Below are 12,530 nucleotides of genomic sequence, written 5' to 3' on the forward strand. Positions count from 1 at the left end.
TCATTCCAGCGTGATCTCATTTGACTTTCCTAGAAACTATAGAAGGAACTACCATGAGAAATTTATTATTTTCTAGTGAAGAAATGGAAAAATGGGAAGGTTACAATGACTCACGCAAGGCCACTGGCTATTTGACAAGGCAGAAGTAATACTAAAATTCAAGGTTTCATTCTTTTGTCATGTTCATTTTTATCCTATTAAGTATAAGGCAAACTACTAATAACTAAGTGTTAAATCCACAAAACTGTGAAGTTTTACCCAAACATGCACACACATTTTTGTTTTCAGGCTTGAACTTATTTAAGAGACTGGGCATTCTTCTTTGATGAAGATTCAAAAAACTCCTTCTTAATGTTGACACAAATAGAAAATTAAATAAAAAGTGGTTGAACAAGTTTACACTCCCACCAACAGTGTAGTAGTGATCCCTCCTGGCCATATCCCCTCCAGCATCTGTTGTTATTAGATTTCTTGATCACAGCCATTCTAACTGGAGTGAGGTGGAATCTCAAAGTTGTTTTGATTTACATTTCTTTTATGGCCAAAGATGTTGAGCATTTCTTCATGTGTCTATTGGTCATTCATATTTTCTCTTCAGATAAGTCTCTCTTTAAGTCTTTTAATGAGATGGTTGTTTCTTTAAGGATTTGTTTGGGGGGATTTAAATTTTTGAGTTGTAAGTATATTTTAGATATCTCAGTTCCCAGAGTTGCCATCATCTGTTAATTAGACACAGGTAATGGCCATGTTCCTCTGTCCTTATCTGCCCTTGACTTCTTCCAACTTCTCACTCTACATGCAGAACAGATGCTGAAATCCAATTATAGTTGTTCTTCTCCTACCAATTTAAGTCCTGTGAGGAATTCTCATGAATTCCATAAATAACACGATATTCCAAACATGGCTTCAGTTCAATGCCTGATTGCCCTCCTTCATACCTGCTTGGTTTAGCTCCTTTCATCCAAGACAGTATAAATTTCATTTTACTCACACCTGGTCTTTATTTCTCCCTCATCAGAAAAATATTTGACCAGGCACTCCCTTTTTCTAGCAAGCACTTCTTTCTATGCTTTATCCACTATATCCCTACCCATTTTTCAGATGTTAACCAAGCTCTTTCTCCACTTGAACAATCTTTTCTGGACCTCCTTGGGATGATTAAAACACTCCCTACTGTGTAGTTTCATAACAGCATGACTTTTATTCCATTGCATTTACCATATTGATAATTTCACATCAACTCGTGATTTCTTTCCTAATATTGTACCTCTTTCTACATGGCAAATTCTATTTTTTTCTTACCACTTTATTCCAGATATCTTTTTTCTCATGATCTAGGACACTAGCGTTCCTGAAGAAATATATCTTCAATAAATAAAGCATGGTTGCAATGAGTTATACTTCTCAAACATGACACTCAAGACTACAAAGAAAATTATGAGGCCATTGTCATGTAGAGTGTAAAGGCAGTGACCAAAAATGACTACATCTGTAAAAGAAAACACAGCTGTAGAGGTAAGAGATACTTATCAAGATGCCTTGTATTCATAAAATTACATATTAAATTGAAAGCCTTTTATACCACTAGCAAGGATAATAAAAATACTAAATGATAAGCTGGGTGCTGATTGCTCATGCCTATAATCCTAACTACTCATGAGGCTGAGACCTGAGGATTGTGATTTGAACCTAGCCTAGTCAGGAGAGTCTGAGACTCTTATTACCATAAACTTGGAAGCAGAGCTATGGCTTAATGATAAAGCATAGTCTTGAGCAAAAACAGTTAGAAACAGTGCCCAGGACCTGAACTCAAACCCCAGGACTGGAACTAAGACAAAAAAATTATTATAATTGTAATTTTAATTATAAAATAAAAATTTTAAAAAGAGAAATACCTACATGTCTAGGTTGGGTTCATAAGATCAGCATTAGTTCAAACATCTGCCGTGATTTTTTTATTCAAAATAACTATTAGCAGGTAAAGAAAGGGAGGTTATTAGACAATAAAATAATGTAAGAAAACCACTAGCATTGTTGCGAGCTGTAATCTATGCCTAAACTTGGTTCCCAAGTGTGTGGCACTGTCTTGATCCAGTGTGATGTCTCTCTCTTTCCTTTGTCAGAAATACTCCCCTAACACACCCTATATCCAACTTGACATTACTCACCTGTTGTCAGCATTGTGGTCCTGAGCATCAAGCTCTTTCTAACTATCTGTCAAAACAGACTAATCCGCAGTGGGAACAGTCCTTATGGCAGGATCACAAAGCTTCACAGACCTTTCCACCACTCATGCATGGTGGCTATCAGGAATCCCTTGGGACTGCAATCCAATAGGTTCCCATCACTGTGCCAAAGGGAAAAGAGAGCCTAGGAGGCTGTCAAGATGCTAACCAAATATTCAACACTTTGTCTGTTAACACCACCCATATTTCAAAAATTTACAAGCCTTTCACCCAACATGGCCACAAACTTACGTGTACCGTAAGGCAAAGGAATGATTAATCTTTTGTGGACAGCATAGTATCTCACCTAGAATAATCCATTTCCTTGCTTTTGCTTTTTATAACTTCTGATGATATATTATATGCTCTTACTTCTTAGTGCCTTCTATTTTCTTGTTGTTCTTGAAAACAAACTTTGTCCTCTTCAGCCTCTATGTCTAGTATGTAAGCCACAGTAGGCAGTAAATAAATATGGATCACTGAAGGCCCACATGGATGATGTGTGATAGTGCACTTGACATACACCTTTCTCTACATGAGCCTTCCCATGGCGAGCTCCCTTGGCTGGTCTTCTAAGTCTAGGTCACTCCTGGAATGTTAAGATGGGCCATTAGCAAAGGCTGTGTGATTCAAGGCTAAGGCTGAGACCCATAGATGGAGAGACTTACAAAAGACAGTGCTGCTTTGGGAGGTTCACAGAAGCTGTGTGTTAAACGCGGCAGGGGGTCAACAGTAATCTCACTCTGTGGCTCCGCCTAGCTTTCAATAAGCTCACATGAGAAGACGTATTGGAGAGGCCAGGTCTATTTTATGAAGAAGTTTCTTTACCTTTCCTTCTCATGTTGTTGTTTTTGCTTCCTTCCCTGGTCTGAGAGGCGTTGGCAGGAGTTGACAGCTCAGAGCAGTCAGTCAGCCCTTCCTAGGCAGATAATCTCTGAACTCTGTCTGACCTCTCTCCAAGGTACTGACTCAACAGTGGAACTTTTAGCTGAACTGTCCCTAGTGCTGAATATATAGCGTTAATAAATAATTTGCCCAAATCTGTATGTATCTATGACTCCCAGGAGATGGATGTTATAAGTCCCGAAACTTGACTTGCAATTATTAGACACAATAGTGCACAAAATCATATTACCTCTAACATAAGGTACCTACCAGCAAATTAGGATAAATGAGATTATTGTGAAGAATAGAGAACCAAAATCATTTTTTTCTGTTGTAAGTAGAAACTTGGCATGTTTATTCTCTACAGATGCAGCAACAAATTTCCACATAACTGGAAGTTCAAAGAGTACCAATTTATTATCTGATAGCTCAATAGTTTAGATGACCAACATGAATCTCACTGAGCTAAAAAAAAAAAAAATGCCGGGGGACTGGGTTTCTCCAAAGCTATAAGAGAACACCTGCTGTCTTATGCATGCAGAGCTATTTGAATTCCTTAGGCGGATCCTTCTATCATCAAAGCTCTGGATGGCCAGCCTTCTCACATCACGCCACTCTGATATCCTCCACTATCTGCCTTGGGGACCCATTTATTGCTAGCATGATTTTCTTGTGCAGAGAGTTTAACTTTGACATGTGTACAGTGTATGTTACTCAGACTCATCCCTCCCTCACTCTTGCTCACTTCCCTTCCTCATTCCCAAGCCAATAGCAACACGTACAAGATGGTATGTGCCTTCCTTCAATATGTCTGTTTACTGTTCCCCTCCCAATAGTCTCCACACCCTTAGCAGAACATGCTTCACTCACTAGTATTCATATTCTGTTTACGTACATATGAATTGTTCAAAGGGCTTTGCCATGGCAGTTCATACACAGCTATAGGGTGTTAATCAGCTAGATCAAATATGAGTGTTAAGTCTGTGTTCCTGTATGATTGTAGTTTATGTCTAACATCCAGATGTGAGAGAAGACATGCCTTTGTCCTTCTGAACTTCACTTCCTTCAGTTAATATGATATTCTTCAGATCTATCCATCTGCATGCACAAAGCATAACTTCATTCTAATGCATGACTACATAATATTCCACTGTACATAAGCACACCATGTTTTCTTGATTCATTCATCATTTCTAGGGCCTCTGAGCTATGCCTATAGGTTGTCTACTGGGAATTATGATGAAATGAACATGAGTGCTCAATTGCCTCTATTATATCATGAATTACATTTCAACAGATAGAGGTCCAAAAATGGCATTGCCAGATCATATGGAAGTTCTGTTTTTAGTGTTTATGACATGGGTTTGACCTGAGAGTCTAGGCACTGGCTCTGACCTTTCTTGTTCAAGGCTAGCACTCTACCACTCAAACCACAGCTCTACTTCTGGGTGTTTGGTGGTTAATTGGAGGTTAGAATCTCATGACTTTCCTACTGGCTTCAAGCTTGGAATCTCAGATCTCAGTCTACTGAGTAGCGAGGATTAGAGGAATGAGCCTCAAATACCCAGCTAAGTTTTACTTTTTTGGAGGAGTCTCCATGGTGAATTCTGTAGTGGTTGTACAAATTTACACCTCCCCGAACAGCAGTTGTATTTTGTGTTCTTTATGATGCCCATTTTGACAGGAGACAAATATCCAATATCATTTTAATTTGCATTTCCTTTGTGGCCAGGAATGTTGAACATTTATTTATGCATTCATTGTTTGTACTTCAGTTTGTCTGACCACTCTTATCTGGTCATTTATTAACTAGGTTATTCATTCTTTGTGAATTTGGGTGTGGGGGGGTGTTGAGCTCCCTGTACTGGCAAAGGTTATTTTTTTTACTTTGATATGCATACGCTTTTGTTTTTTTGCTGTTCTAAAACTCAAGTTTGGACTCATTATAATTAGGTATCCATGTCTTGCTTGACTTTTTCGCTCACAGGTGATGCTCTAACACTTGTATCAGACCTCCACATCCAGTATTTTTTGATAATTAAGTGAAGAGTCCCTCAGATATGTTTGCTCAGAGTGGCTTCAAATCTCAGTCCTCAGTATTCAGCTTCCTGATTCAGGTTCTAGGTATTAGAGCATGGACATATTTCCGTGTGTGTGTGTGTGTGTGTGTGTGTGTGTGTGTGTGTGTGTGTAAACTTATCAAATATATGATACTAAAATATTCTCTATCTTCTGGAATCAGAGGATTAAAATCAATGGAGTATCTTTTTATAGATAGCAAAAATGAAATGTGATGTATCCAAGGCCACAAAGAACAGAAAAACTGAAATTGGAATCCAGTGCATTTTCCACATTACATCTCTGTTGTATTCCATTTAGTAAGACAGCCCATGTCTTGCTAGAGTGGCAACAAATCTATTATGAGGTTAGCTTACTTTATTCATGAAAATCATGAATAAATACATATTACTAAAGATTGGTTGAAATGAAGGAGAGGTATGTTCTTTGTGGCTGACCAAGCAAGCATCCCTATAAAAGAGGGAAGTAAGGAGGAGGCTTCTGGTTCTCCAGTGACCCTGCAAACGCAGGCACCTGTTTGATCAGCTCCTTCATTCATGCATAGCCCTATGCACCAAGTATGGCCATTCTTTGAGAACTGAAGTTTACCATTTGAAGCTTATCTTGCTTCATAGATGTGGGAACATAAATAGATACATGTTTGGGGAGTTATTTTTAAGTGAGTAAAGATGATAACTATGTGGGGGGAATACAAGCATTTGTGATGATGTGGTGCATTTGGAGAAAGTGAATGATGAGTTGAGCTCTAGTCCTAAATAACCATTCATCTTCTAATCTATCTTATTTGGAATTGTACTATGAAGTACTATCTGTGCTAGAGAGTCACTTTTATTCTTTGGGGTGAACTGAAAGCTAAAAAAATAGTCTGTGTGTTTATACACAATCACATAGAATTGCTTAAAGTATGCTGTTTCCCTAGCACTTCAGTGCTTGGTAAAAGCAGGCATGGAAGATGCTATTTATATCTTTAATAAAGCATTTAGATTAATTTTTATGGTTCAGCACAGATCCATTTAGAGTGAAACTGGGTATGGCTATTAGACTTTGACCCTAATCCTCATTGTCTACACTGACTTCCATTTTAATTCTCTCCTTCACTTTGTCACAAGATCCCCAGACTTTTCTGAGTGCATTCTTTTCTTCTGTGCCTGAGGTTTCTAAAGAGGCAGACCTGCCACCACACAAGGAGACCTTGGCCTAAAAGAACGAAAGACATGTGTGCCTTTTTTCTCCCAGAGTTACTTTCTGTTTTCTGTATCCCAGAGTTACTTTTTGTTTTCAGTCCTTACTTTCCTCAAGAACTAAACAGAATGGGTTTAGAAGCTTCATTGAGAAAGGAAGCAACATCCAGTTGAGTACAAGAGCCATGCTGCAGTGTCTAGTGGTTTAATGAAAGAACACAGTACACCAATGGCTCATTGTCTTTATTTGCAGATCTTATTTTATGCTCTCATTCTCTTGTTAGATATACTTTGGGGTCGATATAGAGAGCTAGTTCTTAAACCTTTTTCAAATCATGACTATTGTTTATATAACTTCACTGGGTTCATAACTTTTTCATAATCCTTTCCCTTACTCGTTCTCTCTCTAGTCCAATGTATTTCCAGGTAATGGACTCTTGTTTAGAATTTATTCACATTTGCTCTCTTTGTGAGTCTCTCAAGTAAATGATTTCCACTTAGTTCAGAAGTATATGCAGTAGAAATGAAAATAGCTATAGAAAATATATGAAAGATGAGTGGATCAACAAGATATGGTATTTACACACAATGGAATTTTATGCTGCTGTCAGAAAGAACAACATCGTCCCATTTGTAAGGAAATGGAAAGACTTAGAAAAAAATCATATTAAGTGAAGTAAGCCAGACTCAAAGGAGCATAGGCTCAATGGTTACCCTCATTTGTCATCATCTGTAGAAACCTTGGACTCTCCTAGCAGAGATTTACAGTAGAACAAAACTTAGATTCATAAGGACATATAGTATGACGTTAAATGAAAGGACCTCCAGGATATAGAAACAAAAGCCATGTAATGAGTGATTGTTGTCCTTAATGTACTATGTTATCTCTCATTTCTTTTGCTGTCCCTTGGTTATCTCATATTGTTGCAGTATTTCACCTTGTTATCTGATATATTGTATATATGCATATTTGGTTATTTTAAATTGGATAAAGAAGGGGGGAAAACAAGATGAAGGGAGGGGTGGGGGAGGGAAATGGGGACCAAAACATGAGAAAGGGTATCAATATTTGTGAACTAATGCACCTTCTATCTGGTGAATACAATATAACCCTTCTATTAATTAAAATAAAAAAATATATGGAAAAAAGAAGTGTATGCAGTAGAAATAACTCCAGCTTATAACAGAATTATCAATCAGACATTTTGTAAATAAGAAAGAAGAAACTGGTCAGAGTGCACATACTTTAGAAGTCACCATCACTAAACAGTTGTCTTTAAAGAAAGGTTTTTATGGGTTGGGAATTTGGCCTACTGGTAGATTGCTTGCCAAGCATGCACCAAGACCTGGGTTCAATTCCTCGGTACCAAACACATAGAAAAAAGCCAGAAATGGTGCTGTGGCTCAAGTGGTAGAGCTCTAGCCTTGAGAAGGCCCAAGCACAGTGCCCAGACCCTGAGTTCAAGGCCCAGGACTGGCAAAAAGTTTTTTATTTCATGGCATTGGTTTAAATGATTTTTCAAATGATAGCACAAAGCATGTATGTATTTAAAGTGTATATTAAAATTTAGATCAAAAGAATAACTCAGTAGTAAATGTTATATGCATTTATTATTATTTTAAAAGTCTCCCATGTGCACAGTCATCATAGTTGTGTAGTAGAATCTTGAGAAATGCCTTCTATATTTGTACAAGTTGTCAGAAATTAGTCATGTTATAACACACTGTTGAAATGGAATCTATTTACATAAAATGGACTTAGCTACTTGAGGAAAAATCTAGTCAGTTTAACACATTGATAATGTGAGCATATTCCAATTTTAAAATGTTGTTGGGTTCAAATGATAGCCAGAAATAATCTAACAAGGAGCATTAACTCTAAACTAACATGGAAATGCCAGAATGTCACAATCGAGATTATTTGACAAATTTCCACTCAGTGTTTAGGAAGGATAGGGGCAGAGTAGCAATGTCATCTGGGATAGCATAAGGGAAAAATGGCTTAGAGCATGGGAACAATTCCGAATTAGGTAATTAAAAGAAAAGGTTGATTTCCTTCCATGAATGCATAGATTTATAGAAAGTTTGTCTGTGTCATTTTGATCCAAAATGTTACTTTTAGTAGAGGTTTCATCTAGTTCATATTGTTACAAATCCCAGTATTCATGTTTTTAAAATCCAGAGCAAAGCAACAGTTAGAACTCTGCATTTGATGTGAGGCCCGGCAGCCAGATTTGCTTTCAGAGTATAGATTTTGTCTTCTATTGAGAGTCATGGAAAGCTAAGGGGTTATCTAGAGTACAAATTTCATAGCCAGATCTACTGAGTCCACAAAAGAAGCCATCAGTGATGGCTTTATCTTGCACGTGCTGAGACCCTGGTGTTTTTTATATTATTTACTGGTCTGACTTGGGATAGCAGGATTCATTTCCTGCCTAAAATGGAATTTCCTTGCCTCTGGACACACATTGCTTATTTATTCTCCCAAAAGCTATTGTTTGTAATTAAAGAGGAAATACCTGCATGAGAGAGCTAGAATTTGACAGCAGGGAAATAAATCACTCATCTACATCTCAATTTAGTCATTGACTGCCAACAATCAAAACCAACAATAATGACGATGATATGATTCAATAATTTATTTACAAAAGGCTTTGACAAACTGGGTTTTATTTCATGACAATAATGACATCAAGCAGATTTTATGTTTTTCCAATGTAGGGAAATTGGGGTTCAATGGAGTGAATCATGTTCTCAAAGGTCATATTTCTAGTAGAGATGCTGTTTATGCCACTAATTCACACCAGGATGATCAGAAAGACATTTTTCCATGTTTGATTCTCAGAGAAAATCTCCTTTTTTAAATCTCAGCAGTCTTCCATCCTCTTTTCTCTCTCTCATATTGCTCAGGTTACCCTACTTTTGAGACAAATGGCACAAAAGCTTTGTGCCCAGCACTACTCTTTTTGGGACTTGTGTGACTTATTTTCCACTTTTCATCTGGGAAGATTTCAACCTGACTCCTGTAATTATTCTCTGCCTTGAGACTGTTGGCAAACTCTAGGGCAAGAGAAATAGAAATCTGAGTGTAGGGGCTGGGAATGTGGCTTAGTGGTAGAGTACTTGGCCTAGCATACATAAAACCCTGGGTTTGATTCCTCGGCACCACATAAATGGAAAAAGGCAGAATCAGCACTGTGGCTCAATTAGTAGAGTGCTAGCCTTGAGCAGAAGAGGTTCAGGGACAGTGACCAGGCCCTGAGTTCAAGTTGTAGGACTGGCAAAATAAAAGAAACCTGAGCAAATGTTCTAGGTGGTAAGCTAGCAAACTGAAGGTATAAAATACAGTTCAAGATGAGTTTCTGTTTTTTAGAGTTTAACATATGAAAAGAGAAAGCATTCCAATTTTCACTTACATTGTCCCTTTCTCCAGTGGATTATTTAATTAGAACAAGCTGTCATAGCCATAGCCATTCATTTTCTTCTCAAATAATAACAGAAATCTTCATCAGCCAAAGACATGCATTTCTAAGTACAATGATTTCCAAAACTCCAAATCATTTTTTTAAATATAGAGAGAGATGAAAGGAAAGAAAGAGCTATACAGAGATTCAAAGACTGGAAGTAACCTTAAAACACAGCACCTTCAATAAGTATATGTAGGAATGTTCTTAACTTATCATAGAATTCTCCATGAACCAATGCTGAAAATTAGATGCTTGTACTCAACAATCTTTGGCTCTAGTTTTGTATCCTGAGTGCCATATAACGAGAATCCATGGTTTCAGTAGATGGTCAGAGATGATGTTTTCAGTGTTAGACAGTAACTTGTGGTGATTTACTGTTGAGTACTGGGAAATACCTAAGTATCCTCGCATCTGGGAGAATTTTACTCACAAGATCAAACTTGACACTCCTTCCAAATGTCTGGTGAATCCACTGGGAGCTGCCTCTGCAGCCAGAGATGCAGGAATATCCTGGCCCCTTTCCCACATCCTCCACAGGTGGCATCAGAGATAAATGGTGCCTAAAAGCAAGATTCTGTTAATACTGTTTTTTTTCCCTCTCCAGTTGGAGCTTTCACACCTGGAAGGCAGAAATTAATTTCTTATTGTTTTTATTGCCCTGCCATCTAAAATAACATTGAATTATATACAAAGGTTGGAGCCATCCTGTGGCTTTCAGTCCAGGTGACTTTCTCCTTTCTCAGAAATTCAGTGTGATTATCTCAGACCTGCCCTCTGCAATTTACAGCAGGGGAGCAAAGCAATGGCAGCTTGCTTAGTGAGATCGGCCCAAGGAAAAGTATATATTTGGGGGTTAGAAGAACTGCTTGCTGGCATCCTGGCATCCATAAAAGGAGAGTGGAGTCCTATGGGTAAGTGTTGAGTGGCTGCTCCTGGAGCCATTCAAGGATTACCCAGCTGAGTCGACACCCTAGTTAACTCACTTTTGAAGGCAATGTTTGCTGGTGAAAACCTTGTCGGAATGGAGCTTGGATGTGAGCTGTGGCGCATTCTCTTCTCCCATGAGATTTATGAATGAAATCCTTAAGCTCGACATACAGTCACTTTGCTGATTCAGTGAGGAGGAATGGACAGAATGTACTGGATGCCTCTTATTGGGCTCACTGCATGCGGGGGGTCGTGGGGGGGAGAGCTTTAAAGAACACTTTCTTAGGCATACCAGTAAGAGAAAAAGTTAGGGTTTTATTTTGATTTTTAAGTGACAAGATCTATGTGAGGCCATATAGACATTTTGCTTAGCAGAAAGCTTCTTTCTGTATCACATGTGTCTCAGTCCAGCTCACAAAATTCAGCAACAGAAAGAAACTTGAAAGAGAATAGAATCTAAGCAAGGGAGTTGGTATGTGCTGTGAGGCCTCCTCTTGCGATACATTTCTGACATGGACGAACATTTTCCCTCGGAGAGCCATTTGAGCTTGCTTAAGCTAGCGTTTTAGATGATCTGAGCTGTTATGTGAATTCCTAGGTGTGTGTGATTAGTTCACTCTGAATTCTAAGGAAAAACATACCAAGAAACATTGAGAGATCCCATGATGACTCTTCATGGGTACTAAGAGTTACTGAATCCAACAATCAGCTCTTGCTTTGAGCTTAAGGTTAACAGTGTGAACTTGGTAACATCTTTTCTCCATCTGAAGACTCCAGCATGTGGAAAGGGGAAACTGAAGCTGTTTTTCAAAACATAGCTATAGATGGATGCTATGAGAACTTTTCAGTTTCACCCTGCGGTGAAGGCCGGCCTTGGAAGCTGCCCTTAACTTTGCTTCCTGGCGGAAGAAATTCCTGTGCACTAAAGGCTTCTTTAAGCAAATGTGCACCCCACATGGCCTTTTTCTTTTTGTATATTTAATACTGACTTATCACCCCTCAGGTGGCTTAACATTTTACAGAGTGGCAACCTTCTTCCCTTGCCATTTTCCCCCTTCTTGATATTCCTTGTTTGAAAAAGAGCTCAGTATTTTAAATATTTTACATTCAGCAGCAGCAAATGTTTTCAAGCTTTGGATAACACTAGCATCATGAAGACAAGATGAGTTTAAAACATCTGTGATGGCAAACTAGAAGCAAAAGGAAAAGAAAAAAATAGCAAAGCATTGTTTGTCAGACTGTCACTATACACTGTCACTCAGAATCAGTCCCATTTGTATATGAAAACTTCTGTTGCAGGGTATGAAAAAGAAAAGCTTAAGGTTTTCTGGGGAGAAAAAAAAAACCAGATAATCGTTTTTAGCCAAAGAATAGGAAGCTTTTAAAGTGCATCTTATGAAGGCTTGCAGAGAAAATAAATAACTCTAAAGAAATGGCATGTCTGTGATGGATCTGTTATTAAGATTTCAAAGCAGGGTGGGTGAGTGAAATCCAAAGGCCATTCTAGTGGAAGTCTACTTTTAACTCAAGAATGTCATGTTTCAACCTGAGGTTAGAAAACGGAAGGTTTCTTTGGCTCACATGAAATAAACCAGCTTGCCATGTCCTGCTGAAAAAAATCCCATGCTTTCTAGGTTTTATTCCAGAACAGATTTTGTGATTAGGAGATCAAGAGCACAAAATCTCCAATGTTGGGCTCTCCTTACCTATATACGCACAGCCTTCATCTTTGATTTTTTTAAGTTCCATGAAAATAGATACAATAA

Source organism: Megascapheus bottae, chromosome 5 (assembly GCF_031878675.1).
Source record: "Megascapheus bottae isolate mThoBot1 chromosome 5, mThoBot2.hap1, whole genome shotgun sequence".
Lineage (NCBI taxonomy): Eukaryota > Metazoa > Chordata > Mammalia > Rodentia > Geomyidae > Megascapheus > Megascapheus bottae.